The sequence below is a fragment of the Dromaius novaehollandiae genome, chromosome 3 (assembly GCF_036370855.1).
Source record: "Dromaius novaehollandiae isolate bDroNov1 chromosome 3, bDroNov1.hap1, whole genome shotgun sequence".
Lineage (NCBI taxonomy): Eukaryota > Metazoa > Chordata > Aves > Casuariiformes > Dromaiidae > Dromaius > Dromaius novaehollandiae.
In genome coordinates this window covers 58,076,910-58,091,841 of record NC_088100.1, presented here as the reverse complement: position 1 = coordinate 58,091,841, position 14,932 = coordinate 58,076,910, and the positions used below count along the sequence as shown (strand labels likewise).

The window sequence follows — 14,932 nt, the reverse complement described above, 5'->3', positions numbered from 1 at the left end:
TTTCTTCCCCTTTGTTGCTCATGAGAATTTGAGGTAAAACTATAAAGGTCTGTTGGTTCCATGGCTGGGGACTCCCTAGTCCTCTTTCCACTGCTGTTACTGAGGCTTTAAGTGTAACTCCATTAGGTGCCCCTATACTAAATATCATCATATCCCAATCCAGGATAGCGTTTCTGCTAGGCTGCCAAAAATGTCTGGCCTTTTGTCCCATTACAGCACAGATATCTTCTGGGTGATCATCCAAGCATGCTTACCCATTTGTTTGCACAATGTGGGTTTTGTTCCAGCAAATATTAAACATGCATTTGTACTAAACTGAAGCCCACCTCTATACCTGCCTCTATTCAATTACTGTTTGTCTGGTTTCTTTTATTGCTATCCTCTCTGTAATACTTTATGGAGATGAAGTACTGCTTATGAACCTGTAAGATATATTATGGAAACATCATGCTACTGTACAAGTCCCACAGTGCTGATTAATAGCAAGAATAATGCACAAGCAATTGTGCTTTTATTTTTTCACATTTGTTCTATGGCCATTTTCCCACAAGTTTGATTATAGAAAGAAAGAGTTTAATGAATCAGGAATAATAGCAATATACGACAGGAGAGGCTTTATGTACAGTTTTAAGACTTATTTCCTTTTGTTGCTGAAAATGGGACACTGGAGGCAAGTCAGTGCATTTATGGCACTATGTTTTTATAGCTTTGTCTTTCCTTACTAGAATGTCACATACAGATTTACAATTGCCAACATGCATTTTCAATTGCTTGAAAGTGATAGCTGCAATCTAAGGCAATAGAGCTGTGAAAGAGGAGATGCACATACATCTGACTTCACACTTCTTAAGACATCAGACCCATGCCTTTAACACAACTGCATTGTTCCAAAAAGGCTTTCCAACAAGGTTACAGCCCTCCACACAGTCTCCCTCCCCGCTTTCTTTTTGAAATATGAATCTGTCTTGAAAGGTGATACACTTCTGACTCTGTTCCAAATGATCTTGTCTTTACATCCCTGTAGAAGCAGGTATTTTATCTCAATTATCTTGGATGGTCAGTTCCTGAATAGCAGCTGTTGAATGTGATACTGAGCTACACAGCCCTTCCCTCCTACAGAAGATCTGGGAACAAGCTGTCCTGTTTGCAGAGGCTGGAGTTCCTGATTAGCTGTGTGCACACTTAGGAGAGTTTTCAGTCTCCCAAACTCTCTCTGGTTTGCCTTGCCTAATATGATTATGAGTTCTGAAATGCATCAGAATAAGACAGGAAAATGATTAAATGAACCAGTAACATGATGATTTATGGAGGCATAACTTTTCATTATTTTTTTAAAGTGTCTGAATGTTTTTCCATGGTGACACTTAATTTGCATAGCGTAAATCACCTACCTGTTGAAAGTAAGTAATAGCTTTTATTTTGTTTATTACTTGGTATTTTATGCTGAAATTTAATACAATGGTTTAATTTTAAAAAAATCCTGGTTAGCAAACTGAAAAATAATTTATAATTCCTTGTATCTTGACAGCGACTGCAATAATCACCAGGCTAATCTTGTAAAATATTTTGTGTTGAAGAATGCTCCTGAAAAGTCCATTTCTTTAGAAAGATGTTTATAGAAATGTCTTTAAAGGGAAGTTTGGGACCTCTATTGGATCAAATATTCTCTTTTTTGTCAGATTGATGGGGTAAAGATACTGGAGACCATCTAAATCTCTCCAGGTGAGCATCTCTCTCACATGAATGAACCACAAGCAGAAAGATAGCTCATACACATAGCACGTGCCTTACCCATCAGCCAGACTAGAAGAAGCTAGTAGCTCCTCTTAGTATAGCTACAGTGCTCTCTGTTATAGGCACAATCCACTTGACTGCTCTAGTCTCAGCTGATGCTGGTGCTTGTAAGGATATTTAATAGGCTCTCTAGTACCTTCTCTGCCATGCTGTGCAGACATTTGGCATGGCTGAGAATCAAGGACTCTATGTATCATTTTGACACTTCCTTGTTATAAATAATAGTGGCATATCCATTAAGACAGCTCTGGTTGGATGCAAAGGAATTAGCTCCAGTTTTGCTAGGAGGCTGAGGGCTGCCACAGTGAATACAGCCCCAAAGTATTGGCATCTACCGATGTGTGGCACTGGCTGCTGAAAGTGGTATAACAGGTTAGCTCCATGGATCCATAGGCTTTAAGGAGACATTTAACCTTCACTATTAACAATGACAAAAGTCCTCTTATATACCCCAGACATTTTTTAGATGGGATCTAGCCAGACACAATGACATACTAGCATAGGGGTGTTTTAGAGCTATTTTTGATACTGATGTTTCACATGGCCTGTGTAAAAAGAAAAGCTGTAGAGGTTTACCAAGAAACTGTAGATTGTTCAGCTTTGGATTTCTCCTAGTGTGCTAGCTAGCATTTTACTCACCTGTTCAGGCAGTAGAATTTCTTACATTCAGAGGGCTAAAATTCTCAAGATGTGCATACATTAACCAATCAAAACTCCCTTTTTTTTGCAAGGTCTTTGGCAGACACAGATTGATGAGGCATAAAATGTTCATTCCTTGCCCAGAGCTTCTGATTAGTACTGAAGATTATACCATTCGACTTTTGCAACCAGTGCAGCAGAGCACTCAGCAGAATTAGAATACTTAGAATTATATTTCATCTAGAGACAGTTTCTTTGGGGTAAAACAAGCAAATAATTTAGATATTATTGGTTATGCTTACTCCTCTATATGTAAAACTATAACACTTCTCACAAAGTCAAACAAAGTGTAAGCACATTTAAAGGAATGACAAAAGTAACTGAGCTGGTAAACATCACAAAAATGCCCAGAGCTGATAGCAGAATAGAATTCAGTGACTAAAAGAAAAGCCGAACAGGATTTCTTGACATGCCTGGTCTTCATCCCACATATGATGTACCTTCACGCTGTATCCTCAGGCTTGGAAGTACCAGCTGTGGAATATGCTGCAGTATCTGGCAGAGGTTGCAGTGTGATCTGTGATAGCAGAATAGAATTCAGTGACTAAAAGAAAAGCCGAACAGGATTTCTTGACATGCCTGGTCTTCATCCCACATATGATGTACCTTCACGCTGTATCCTCAGGCTTGAAAGTACCAGCTGTGGAATATGCTGCAGTATCTGGCAGAGGTTGCAGTGTGATCTCCGTATTGGAAAGGAGAGAGGTGAAGCTACATTCAGGTCTTTCTCCTTTGAAGAATACAAACTTTATCATGTTTCATCATATGGAGAAGGGAGAGCGAGTTGTGGTGTAACATGCATTAACATAAAGCTATGGATAACAAATACTTAAGAACTTCTGGTGCTGTACAAATGAATAACTTTTCTTTCTTATTCCAAGTTTTTACTGCATTCTTGATGACTTAAATGCAGTGACTTGATTTAAACATGGTGGGGATTTGAAGCTACCCTAACTATACCCTAACCCTAACCCTGGAACTATATATCACTTGGAGATTCCTGTCCAGCTGCTTTAATAACATACCTTTATAATCTCTGAATAGCATTTAGATCATTGTTGGACAAAAAGAGTTTCACTTTCAATAAAGAACAGAAAAGATGCCTGAGGGCAACTCTGGAGGGATTTAGTTTCTTTTACATTAAAAAAAAAAAAAAAAAAAAAAAAAAAAAAAAAAAAAAAGGAACATCTAAACATAGAGATTAAGGTCTGCATAGTAAGATGATGACTAGCAAAATGAGGCAGACAAATGAGACCTATATGGAGGCATTTTTAGCAAGAACTCAAGGCACAGTTAAGGAAACCAGCATGAATGACAGAAGTTCCAAGAGCTCCAGGGACAGTTGTACAAGTTTGAGAAATCCAGTCAGGTATATTAAGCATAAAGATGCCATCTCTGACTACTAACTCCTGGAGGCTGAGAATATTCTGGGAAGTATCACTACATGGTTGACCTGTAACTACATTATTTTCAAGATACATGCTTGGAAGCTGTGGGAAACAGCATGCTGGACTACGTGGGTTCTAGGTCTGTCCTTGTATGGCCATTATGTTCTTATATGAATTATATAAATGGGAGGTGTCATCTCCTCGATCATAAAGGTCAGCATGGTCTTAGTCAAAAATATCGTTTTCTTTTTGATTACTTTGCTGGGATCTTTGCATGAGAAGTCAATAAGCAGAGAGCTATTAAAAATATGTCCAAATTGTGCCTGTATGGAATATGAGACATTTTCAGCTAGTGTTTTATCTAGCATATACAGAGTTAGGAGAGTTACATGACAAAAAAATTCAAGTCAATTTTGAGGTGTTGTCAAGTTCTCACTGTCATTTGAGAATGTAATGAGGCTGTGAAGATCCTTCTAGATTTGAGCTGGTGAGTGAAGGTAGGGAGACCTCTCAAGCCCTCACTTTGTGGATAATGAATGGTGTGAACAGAAATTCTTTCTTCTTACTTATGAGGAACTTCTTCTCTTGTTGGAAGAGACAGCAAAGGTCAGGCAATAGCTTCTGGCAAAAAGTGGAGTTTAAGAAGAAGATAAAACAGCTGGGGACAGGTATGGAGCTACCTACAATAATCTCTCACCTAGAAGTCCATGTTGTTGAGTATCCCAGTACCAAGAATGAGAGAAAGTAGTTTCCAAAGCAAGGAAAAAAGGACTAAACTCCATAAGTGTGGCAAAATGGTAACTCAAGACAGTCTTGTCAGGAGTTTATTACCTAATAAAAAAAAAGGAGAAACAAATAATCAAATAATGAGAAACAATAAGCACTTTAGAATGCCTTGAATAGGCATGAAGGTCTTATACAATCTGGAAGAAGGAAGTTTTCCTGTGCTGTCCTACCCTGTACATGGACCAGATATTAGAAAATTTTGTTTCCTTTTTGCTGCAGTCATATACGCTTTGAAAGAAAAACTGCAGTAAAGGAATCCTCCAAAGTGTGAAGGGCATTACCCTTCTTCATGCAGAACTAATACTCATCATCCAAACAGAAGATATTTCTCTGTTGACTACACTGCTCCTGGGATCTCAGAACTCAAAGGCCAGTGAGTGGCTCCAGGTAATGAGTAGCTTATTACCACAGATATTTCCATTGACTATAATATGGTAACTGTGGCATATAGAGCTGTTTGTAAAGGTGCTCTTGCTGCTAACTGTTCCTGAACAATTAGGGATTTAAATTCTTTTTTATGCTCCTGTGGTGACCTCATCAACAAAATCTGTAAACTTATTATAATTATGAAAATCATAACATGCAAGAAAGCCCTAATAATTTGACATTGTAAACTGTGAGCTTGCCAGTGAATAACTTTCATGACCAAGCAGATCTGGTCATCTTGGCACCTTCTCAGCAGAAGTTTAGGCCAGTCTGCTCTGTTCTCACAAGTGGCACATAGTATATATATGTTTTATCTGCTGTCTTTGAAATTGCAATGACAATTACAGCTGCTTGCCAAATATTTTTTTTGCAGGTTCCAGTGAGGCTTCATTAATAAGAAACATTTTTTCTCATGGCACAGAAATATGCAGAATGTCCAACAATTTACAGTTTTCATACTTTTTTTTAATGCAGAATTTGGAGCAATTTGGCTCACTCTCTCAGAAATTTCTGGGAACCTTTAGACTTATCTGATGCGAAGGTATGAAAAGGTCTTAGAGTTTCTGCTCTAAGACAAGTATTGAATCTTGCTTCTTTTCCTAAGTCTTAAGGTCCTAACAAAATTCTTCAAAGCCATTTGTTTCAACACCGTGGAGTCCTGGAGCTAAGTGTTCACAAAGACCTTGTTGCTGTCCTGAAGGTCAATTTTAAATGGATGTGAGGCAGGATTCAAGAAAAAAAATTAGCAAAAATATGTTGAGTCTCACCTTTTTAGCTTTTAATATCTTTTTTAGAAAAGTACCTAGGCTGTATAGTGGGATGGAATAAATCCACCGAAAGCCAAATGAGCACTGAATATATTCTAACCGAAATGCTTGATTTGGAAAAAAGGTCAATGTTTAAAAGCAGAAGACATGAATCTAAAATTCCTCATAAGGGACACCTAGTGGAGAAGGTATTTACACAAAAATAAAACACAAAAAATTTGCCAAAGCCCTCTCTAGCTAACCACAAAGAGTTCTGCCGTGAAGCATATCTGCTTCTCTCAGATGCATAACTTCATGACTTTACCGGGACTGCTAGTTTTGCTGCTATTACGGAAACTAAGAAAAGAGTAAACAACAGGGAAAAAAAGAACTAGGACTGTTACTACAGATTATTACTTATATTTTAATACCATCTAGAAGCTCAGGTTACAAACCAGAAACCCACTGTCCTAAAGATCCGAAATTTGGAAGAAGATTCAGGTTTCTTTTCCTGAAAAGGTCATAAGCTGCTCTTGTATGAAATATGTTACCCATACTGTATAATATATTATGTGCTAACTCTGAAATTGTATTAGCTTGAGCAGAGCACTGGATCATGTTTTTCTTAAAAAAGGTACAAAACACAAATTAATTAATGTCCAATAAAACCTAGCTGATCAGTTTGCAATTTTGCATGTTTAAAGGTGTGCATTTTGAAATCATCACAGTGTGTATGTATGCTAGTGCATATTTCTTAGTCTAACGTCTATATGTTAAGAGCATTCTTATTGGTAAGCTAACAATAGAAATGATCATTTCCTCACAGTAAAAAGTACAGACATCATCCTAGTGATTTAGATCAATTCACCTAGTCCAATATTCTCTTTCTGACAGTGACCAGCATCAGATGCTTTAGACAAAGACAAAAAAACCCCCATGAAATTGGCAATTATGGGATAATTTTCAAGAAGTAAAGTTTTTTCTAAAATCTGAATTTAGAAGTTAGTTTATGTCCTGAAGCATGAATGTTTACACAAATTACACTTAACTTTTGACTCATATGGTATCTCAAGACAGCAAGATCTACTGCTTTATTGTATCAGTTTATTGTAATTTTATATGCTTAATTATTGATGTATTGCCTTCTGGCTTTACTGTTGCTGCCTTTCAGTTCCACTGACTCTCCTTTCACTCCTGAAGTGCAAAGGTAAAAAGAAGTGTTTGCATCTGCAAAATTTAAGCAGTCCCTGCATTCAGACTCAATGCAAATCCAAGCCATGTGTCCACACTCCCAAAGCAGAAAAGCACATAGCATAGAAGCTTACACCTTACATCTAGCTGCATCCCTTTTCTATTCTATCATACCTATGCATGCATTCATAATGTGTGAATATCTATTGCTGATATTCATCCAATACCATGAACACACACATACATAAACATGCATAGCTCTATTGCTTAAGATATTTTGAAACACAGAAGAGCATATCTATTAGCCTTTGAGGAAAAAAGTCAAGGAGAAAAAGGAAAAATATATAAATCAAATGTAACATTGGCCAAACAGCCTAGGGAATTTAGCCATATATTTAGTCATTAAAACTAACTGAAAAAATGTGTATACTAGACTACTTTGAAAACATCAGTTCCATTCTTTGCATTAATAGTGGACCAAATGGTTACAGAGTAAAACTGATGCAAAGACTCCAAGATGAAGGAAAACTTGTATCTGCAGAGCAACTGTCTAAAAGACCACTTTGAAAATCAAAACCCACCCAAGTAACAAAGGAAACAATGAGAAATGATGAAAAGGAATTATCCCTCTATATGGTACATTACAAAAAGCATCTTCTACAAAGCTAGTTGCACTAAGTGTCTTAATTTATATTCATATCTAGCTACTCTTGTTGAACATCCATTACAACTATCATTACTAAAGTCAGTGCATCTGAATTAAAGGAAACAATATAAACTGTATGGATGCAACAGAACAATGTGCAATAAATAGTGTATCTTACAGGAAAAACTGTAGCTAGAACAGCTACAGAAATCTAGTAATGATTTAGTAACAGAACTCAACTCAATTATTACATAAAGCTGCACTTTTAGCACCAAAAGCTCATGTATTCTTACCACACAATTTCAGACAGAAAGAAATGTTTCCAAGGACCTGATCAAAAAGTGGCTGAAATTCCAGGAAAAACTCCCATTGACTTGAGTGACTTTTGGATGGGGCCCTAAAATTGTTAGGTCTGCTTGCTTTGAAAAGACTGCAAAACTTCAAAATAATGGTTAGTCCTATGAAGCACAAGTATTTAAGAGACCAGTCTGCCTTAATGACAAATCACACCTCCAAATTGTTTTCCCAGTGATGATACCCCGGAGCTATGCAAGACCCTGAGCTGTCCTTCAGTTTTTTGCCACCAAAAATACTGCCAATAAGCACTGTTCTGTTTCCACCTGCAGCATACTCTAAATGAAGGTAAATAAGGCATTCATGCAAGAAATTAACACATGGCATAAAATAATACTGGGCTTCAGGGTGAAAGCTAGCGTTGTGTCAGAGGAAAAATCAAAGAGTGTAACACTGTCTGTGCAGTCCCAGGCAACATCTCAGTAAGACAGCTAAGACCCCTAATAGATGGACTGACAGAACAAGCACAGCCACTAAAACAGTTGTCACTTGTGTTATGGTCTGAAAACCACAATGTTGATTTTTTTTTTTTTTTACTTTCCTTCATTTTTTGTTATACTCCTGTGCTCTTCTGCATCATATATTTTGCTACATTTGTGTAAAACTGCTACATCCAAGCTAGCTAACAAAAATAGCTTAATATATATACTTTGCAATCCATTTAGTTTTACAAGCAATGTGGCACAACTCTTACCTGTAGTATAATGGACCACTTTGTATTTTTTTCTATTGTCTTTAAAAAATGTAATCATTATGTAAATAATGTAAACATTATTCAAAAAGCCAATAGGAGTCTTTCATCAGATGTTCTGCAAGTGAGGCACAAGAACATAACTAAAGGGCTAAAGTTGTGTAAAATTCTGTGCCCAGCATCCTGAAGGTAAAGCCAAAAAGGTCACTGCCTAAGTCATGCTTGAACCTTCTCAGTTTCAAGTTCCACAAGATGCTAAAATACTCTCTCATATCACTTTATATTTTGGTTAACTGCTCTAAATTACCACCAGCGGTTTTAGATAGATTATCTGTGATACTGTCACCACAATGCTTAAGGTATTTCAGACTTCATACCTGCCTTCCAGTTTCAGTTCTGGTATTTCCTCTACTCCAGTATTTCCTAGGATGCCTTACACGGCAACTAAATTGATTTCAAACAGTGCCTGTGCCAGTGGCATTACAGCCTGCCCACCCAGGAGATTCCATAATACCCACACATTGCTATGGTAGTATCCAGGGACCATAAGAGATGCAAGGAGCATTGATCTGGATTTTTTGAATTTCCACGAATGTATGTATAAACTAGTTCTCAGTTAGACTACAGCACAGTATATGGAATTCAGCTGAGTTTGTATAGCAGCACCACACAAAAACACCAGAAACAACTTCAGAACTAATTCAGAGTTTAAATACAGAAATATTTCTTTGAATAGATTATGACCATGAAGACAGATGGAAAAAGATATGCCATAAGTGCTATAATACCTCTAAAAACATTGTAAAGTGGTTGCCAGTTCACAAAGGACAAATTTCAGGAAAAATGCCTAAGCATGGAAAAAATCAGAGCTGCAGTGAACAGGGTTGAATTTGCTATTCTTGACAGCAAATTAGAAATCAAAGGCCAGGGTGAACACAGGGACACTTAGCCAGGCTGAAAAGTCAAAGTACATGTTTTAGATGATGCAACACTGTGAACCAGCCATCAGTCAAGGAAGGGAACACAAAGGACCTTGTGTTTGCTGGGGCCAAAAGTAATAGAAAGTAATAGAAATAATATTTCTTCTCCACAGGTGGTTCAAATTGTAGGAAAGAGGCATAGGGGCTGGGGGGCTGTATCCCCCAGCCAACAGAGCTCTCCAGTATGCTGCATAAGGGAGCTCAGGAGAGAAAAAATTTGGGGCTAGGCCAGAGTACCAGTGCACAGAACAGATTTGCTGTGCCAAAACTCCCCATGGAACAGCTGGTCATATTTGCTGCATCCCCACATTGTGAAGCAGCAAATACAAGTCTGCTGCCTGCTCTCTACTAAGGAAACCTCTCTGTAGGCCATTGACACTGTATTCTGGCTTTGCTCTATCGATTTGCTTAGGCGTTCAGCAGAATAAAAAGGGGTGAAGCAAAAGAGTCAAAGGTCTTGGCAAAGTAAAAGATGTGTGAGAGTTTCAAAGAGAGGAGGCTGGGGGGAGGAGGAGGATGGAAAGGGGGAAGAGGTAAAAGGGAAACTCTTCTAGGAATCTGATTCATCAGGTCATTTTCCATTTAAACATATTATAATCTCCTTTGTTTTAATATATTCAGCTAGGTTAGGAAATTACTTCAGTTCACTCAGAATTGTCTCAAGCTAGAACAGCCACCTGCTAACAGAAGACAAAAAACTTAAGGGCATTTTGTCTGAATCATTATATATAAAGGAGTGGAAGGTAGAAAATCACCCAGCTATCTGAAGTCATTATCATCTCTTGGCCGAGGAGATGCTCACCAGAATGCAACGTGGAAACATCCTCTAGCTCTGCTTTTTCTCCAGAAGCAACAGCTTTTCTGGTCTGACCAAGGAATTCCTCTGTGGGTCCACTCTGTCAACTCTTTGTTCCGACTGACATTTGCCTTCGCACTCCACTACCATACTGCGTTAGCATTTGCCTTGAGGGAATATTCTAACAACTGAGTTTATTAGATAGATTTTCACACAAAAAATCAGCAAAAATGCAATATTTTTCAAGGAATATAAAATCTTGTGTTGCAGACGATGTCTAATTAATAAAGGCTAGGAAAAGTGGCTTTTTTTCCATGTGGAAAACTGACTGTAACACTGTTTCTAGGAACATTCCTCATTCTGGAGACACAACAGAGGAGTGGATCTGATATGGCTGTTTCTGTGCTCCCATAAAAACAATTTTGAACAAATGAATATAAATTTTCCTGCAGGATTTGAACAAAATGCTCATCTAATAGGCATTACTTCTTTCCTGTTGTACCTTGCCTTTTTCTCTTTGTACTTTCTTTTTAAGTAACTCCACACACATATCAAGGCTGTCCATTGCAGGAAAAATGTGTGTAACACCAAAGTGTTGTGTCTAAACACAGCCAAACATAGACTAGCACTTGACTGCAGTAAATACAAACAAAAATAATTACATTTAAACTATTTTTACCATTACCATTACCTTGTGCTGAAACAGAAGCTCTCAAAACATATAACAAGATGGGTTCCGAATGTTCCACATGAATATTTTTAAGACACTGAGCTATTTGTTTGAGGCATCAGTCTTTGAAATTATCTTTAAAAGACACAAAGCAATTTTAAGGCCTGACTGGTACAAAATTTTTGATGCACTCACACAGTCTTGTGGCTGCAAATGCAGTAACACAGTAGACAATATTATGCAATATTTTTTTCACTATATTCCACCTAGTATTGGCTCTTGCAGCAACAGAGAAACTGTTCCTTACAAAATGCAATTTCTGTAGAAATCTAAGATACCAAGAAAGGCAAAAAAAATGCTTTATGTTGAAAATGGTGTTGACATAACGTGTTAAGTGTTTGTGCCTCACACCATTAGGTCCCAGCTGATCATAATTTCACAACATCAAAAATTCCTCCTTTAGACAGATTGTCAGATGCAGAGCTTAAATCCAACATGAATGTACATAGCTGGCACAGAGCTCTGTCTTTTGCTATCTGTAACTCCCTGCAGTTTCCCATACCAATGCTTATCAGTGGCATTCTACTTTGAGATGTTCCTGATAATATTTCTCAAAAGTTCCAGTATACTTCGATTTCTTTTACATTATTTTGTTAACTAGTCATATTAGTGCTGCACTTTGAGTCATTTTTAAAGGAATTTTATCTTCATCCAGAGCATCTTTCCCCACTATACATTTTACATTTTAAGTACAGCAACTGTTTGGCGGATTTTGTTGTTGGTTTTTTTCCCCTCTTCTCTCCCTTTAGCTTAATACCCAAGATGCGTGGGTTTCTTTTTCTTTTCATCTCAATATATAAATACAATAATAGAAGTAATTAATGTTTAGCTGTTTAACTCTCATTTTATGCAGAGTAGACATACAATGATCAAATCCACCCAATGTCTGCAATTAGACCAAGTTCTGCAGCTGCGCTTCCTCTTGCTAGCTGCGATGCACTTCCCTTTTTCTCTGAACCGCTTGTTTTGTGATGCACTTGATGTACAATGCTCTATGCACAGCTTTGAAATAAATGTGGGATATTATTCTATCTTCAAGGACAAAATAGAGAAGGGCTGTATTAAGCTTTTGGGTGGCAAAGGGAGGCAGGGAGGGCGGGAGAGGAAAATAAAATGAAAAGGCAATGACTGCAGATGCCCAGGCTGTATGTGGCACTGGAAAATCATTGTCAGCTTTGCTGTCACTGTCACACTAAACTTCCCAGATGTTCATATCTGGAAATGTCACAAAATGTCATGGCATAAGTTGCTATATTTTGTTTTCTGCAGAAAGGCTGAACAATAATAAAACAGCCTCAGGAGTGTATGGGTAGCCAACAGCAGCTTGTAAAGGTCTCAGTAAAATAGTATGTGTGCACGTTCTGGAAAAGAAGCAAACATCAGCATTTTTTTTAAATTAATAACATAGTGCTTGAGCTGATAGATATTTCACATTTGAATTACACACAAAGTAAAGACCCTTTTGACCTCTTGTCTGGATCTCAAAGCTCCTTTTGTAGAAAAGCTAAAATGCTAATGTCAGATTAGTTATTGACAGAGCCTGTACAAATTTGTTCCATGTTCATTTATCTTCTGGAATTTGATGTAGTGCCCTACAATTAAAAGAAGAGCCCTCTGGGAAATAAGCTCTTCACTGCTGACATGGACGGGGAAGAAAGCTTTACATTTTAAATCAAGATCTTTCGAGACACAGATTTTATCTTCTCCACAAGGTTTGTGTTCTTGAGTGAAGCCCAGATCAGGTTCTCTCTGTGATATCTTCTTCCTCTTAAATTACTTCCATTTCCTTTTCAGAAAGCAATGCAGCAGCAAAAACAGTCAATTGTACAGGCGTACACCCAAAAAGATGCCCTCCACTTAAACTATTAAGACTAAGCATTATAAAATGATATCTGTAGTCTATACATACAAATAAAAAGAGCTTTGGGCAAAATGATTTTGGCTCCTTTACAAAAGAAAACAAGAAAGGAAATCAATCATTTGCTTCTCTGTGTTTATAGAATGTTATGCAGATGCAGAAGATACAGTTAAAATCCTTTCCTTACAATTTTGCTATTGCATATAATCGAGTTCACTGCGATATGCTAATATTCCAATGATGTGACCTACTTACAAAACCAGAACTGTCAAATGGCCAAAAAGTGGCCCATCCACTTTACACTGCTTTTGACTAAGTGCCTATACTGTTTAGTGAATCATGCTCCTTAGCTTAATCTACACACCACGTGCGTGGTATATACATTTATGACTTTTTATAGTGTGTCGCTACACAATTGATACTACAACTGCAAAATAGAGCTAGAGACAAGGAACTGATCAAAAATAAATGCTGAGCCAGGATCATTTGTTTTCAGAGAGATATTTGCTCTGGGACGGTGATTTATTCCTGTGCCTAATTCATATATGCCAAATGATTCAGATGCCATCATTTAGTCTTGTAGTCCTTGGTACATTAGTCTAATGTAACATCATTGAGCAGCTGCATTCTCATTTATTTGAAGGACAGATGGCAGTTATGCTTTGGCCAATTGTAAATTTTTTCACTCAAAATTTCTTTTTCATCATATTGTACTTTGTTCTAAGATGGCTGGCTCTAATTTTTAGTCTGCTTTTTTTTTTTCCACGCTTTTATCAATGTGAATGAGCTAGATAATCAGCAATCAAGCTGAGAGACATTTTATTCTGATTTTTTTCGGTTACTTTATTACATGCTACATTTTAAAAGATAGGTGAACTATTCTGTTTGTTTGACAAAAATACATCACCAGACGACAGGCTCTACACATCATTCTGGTCCTTTCCATTGTAATCTGATGGAGAACGAATTTACCTGGAAGCAGTCATTCATCATTCACCATTACTTGGAGCAGGAGTTTTGACCTCCCGCACTCAATAAATCTGCAGATAATGACAGCCCAAACCCTTTAACACAAACAGTTGATACTTTATTCATATTTTATGAAAGGAAACAGACCTTCAGATCTGTTTCCTTAATTGCTTGTTGTTATTATCTCTGTCTCTCCACCTCTTCCTAAACACTGGGCACAACAGCAGATTATAACTCCACTTACAGTTCTTCTCCTCGTAATTACTCTAACTCTTTGTATCACTAGGCAGCTCAGATTCACAGTGTAGCTACCTGTCCTGCAGTATTGCCATGTTAATGCATTACTCGTGGCCGATGGGATGATGAAAGGCATCCATTCTGTTTTTTCCCATTTAGCAACTTTCACATGCACATTTGTCGTGGAAGAGCTGGTAGCAGCTAGATAGCCACTGTCAGATCTATATAATAGTGTGGCATAATTCCACCTTCCTCTCTCCACATAGGCTTCCCTATGCCTTTCTAGAGTATCTGCATTTGTCTATTTTATAGACAGTATTTTAAGCATCTAAAGAGCAAAGGTTGCAGGAAGAGGATTAGCATACATCTCTCACATGCAAACACTACACGATAAGCCTGCATGAAAATGCCTGTATTTCACTCTCATAAGAACTTTCCAGCTGCAGCAGGTAATGTCAAGAGGAAAGTGATACAGCTTTGCAAGAGTACTTCACACCACTGGAAGAATAAACAAGCTGATGAAGGAAAAGGGTAAAACAGAGAAAGCAGAAACACTACTAAGAAATAGTTTTGCGTTAATCTACCCCATGTGGCAATAAACATTGATGTTAGTATGAAACTTCAAATTCAACCTAAGATTT

General features: G+C 37.5%; 1 protein-coding gene and 1 long non-coding RNA gene across 3 annotated transcripts in view; both read right to left on the bottom strand.

Moving 5' to 3' along the window:
• Positions 1-14,932, bottom strand: part of NKAIN2 (sodium/potassium transporting ATPase interacting 2) — a 544,824-nt gene that overhangs the window by 470,170 nt on the left and 59,722 nt on the right. The window lies entirely within an intron of this gene.
• On the bottom strand, positions 652-4,818 carry LOC112985969 (uncharacterized). Its single transcript, XR_003259875.2, has 2 exons — positions 4,579-4,818; positions 652-3,223 (listed from the first exon to the last, which is right to left on the bottom strand). It is a non-coding gene; the product is annotated as an uncharacterized LOC112985969 (long non-coding RNA).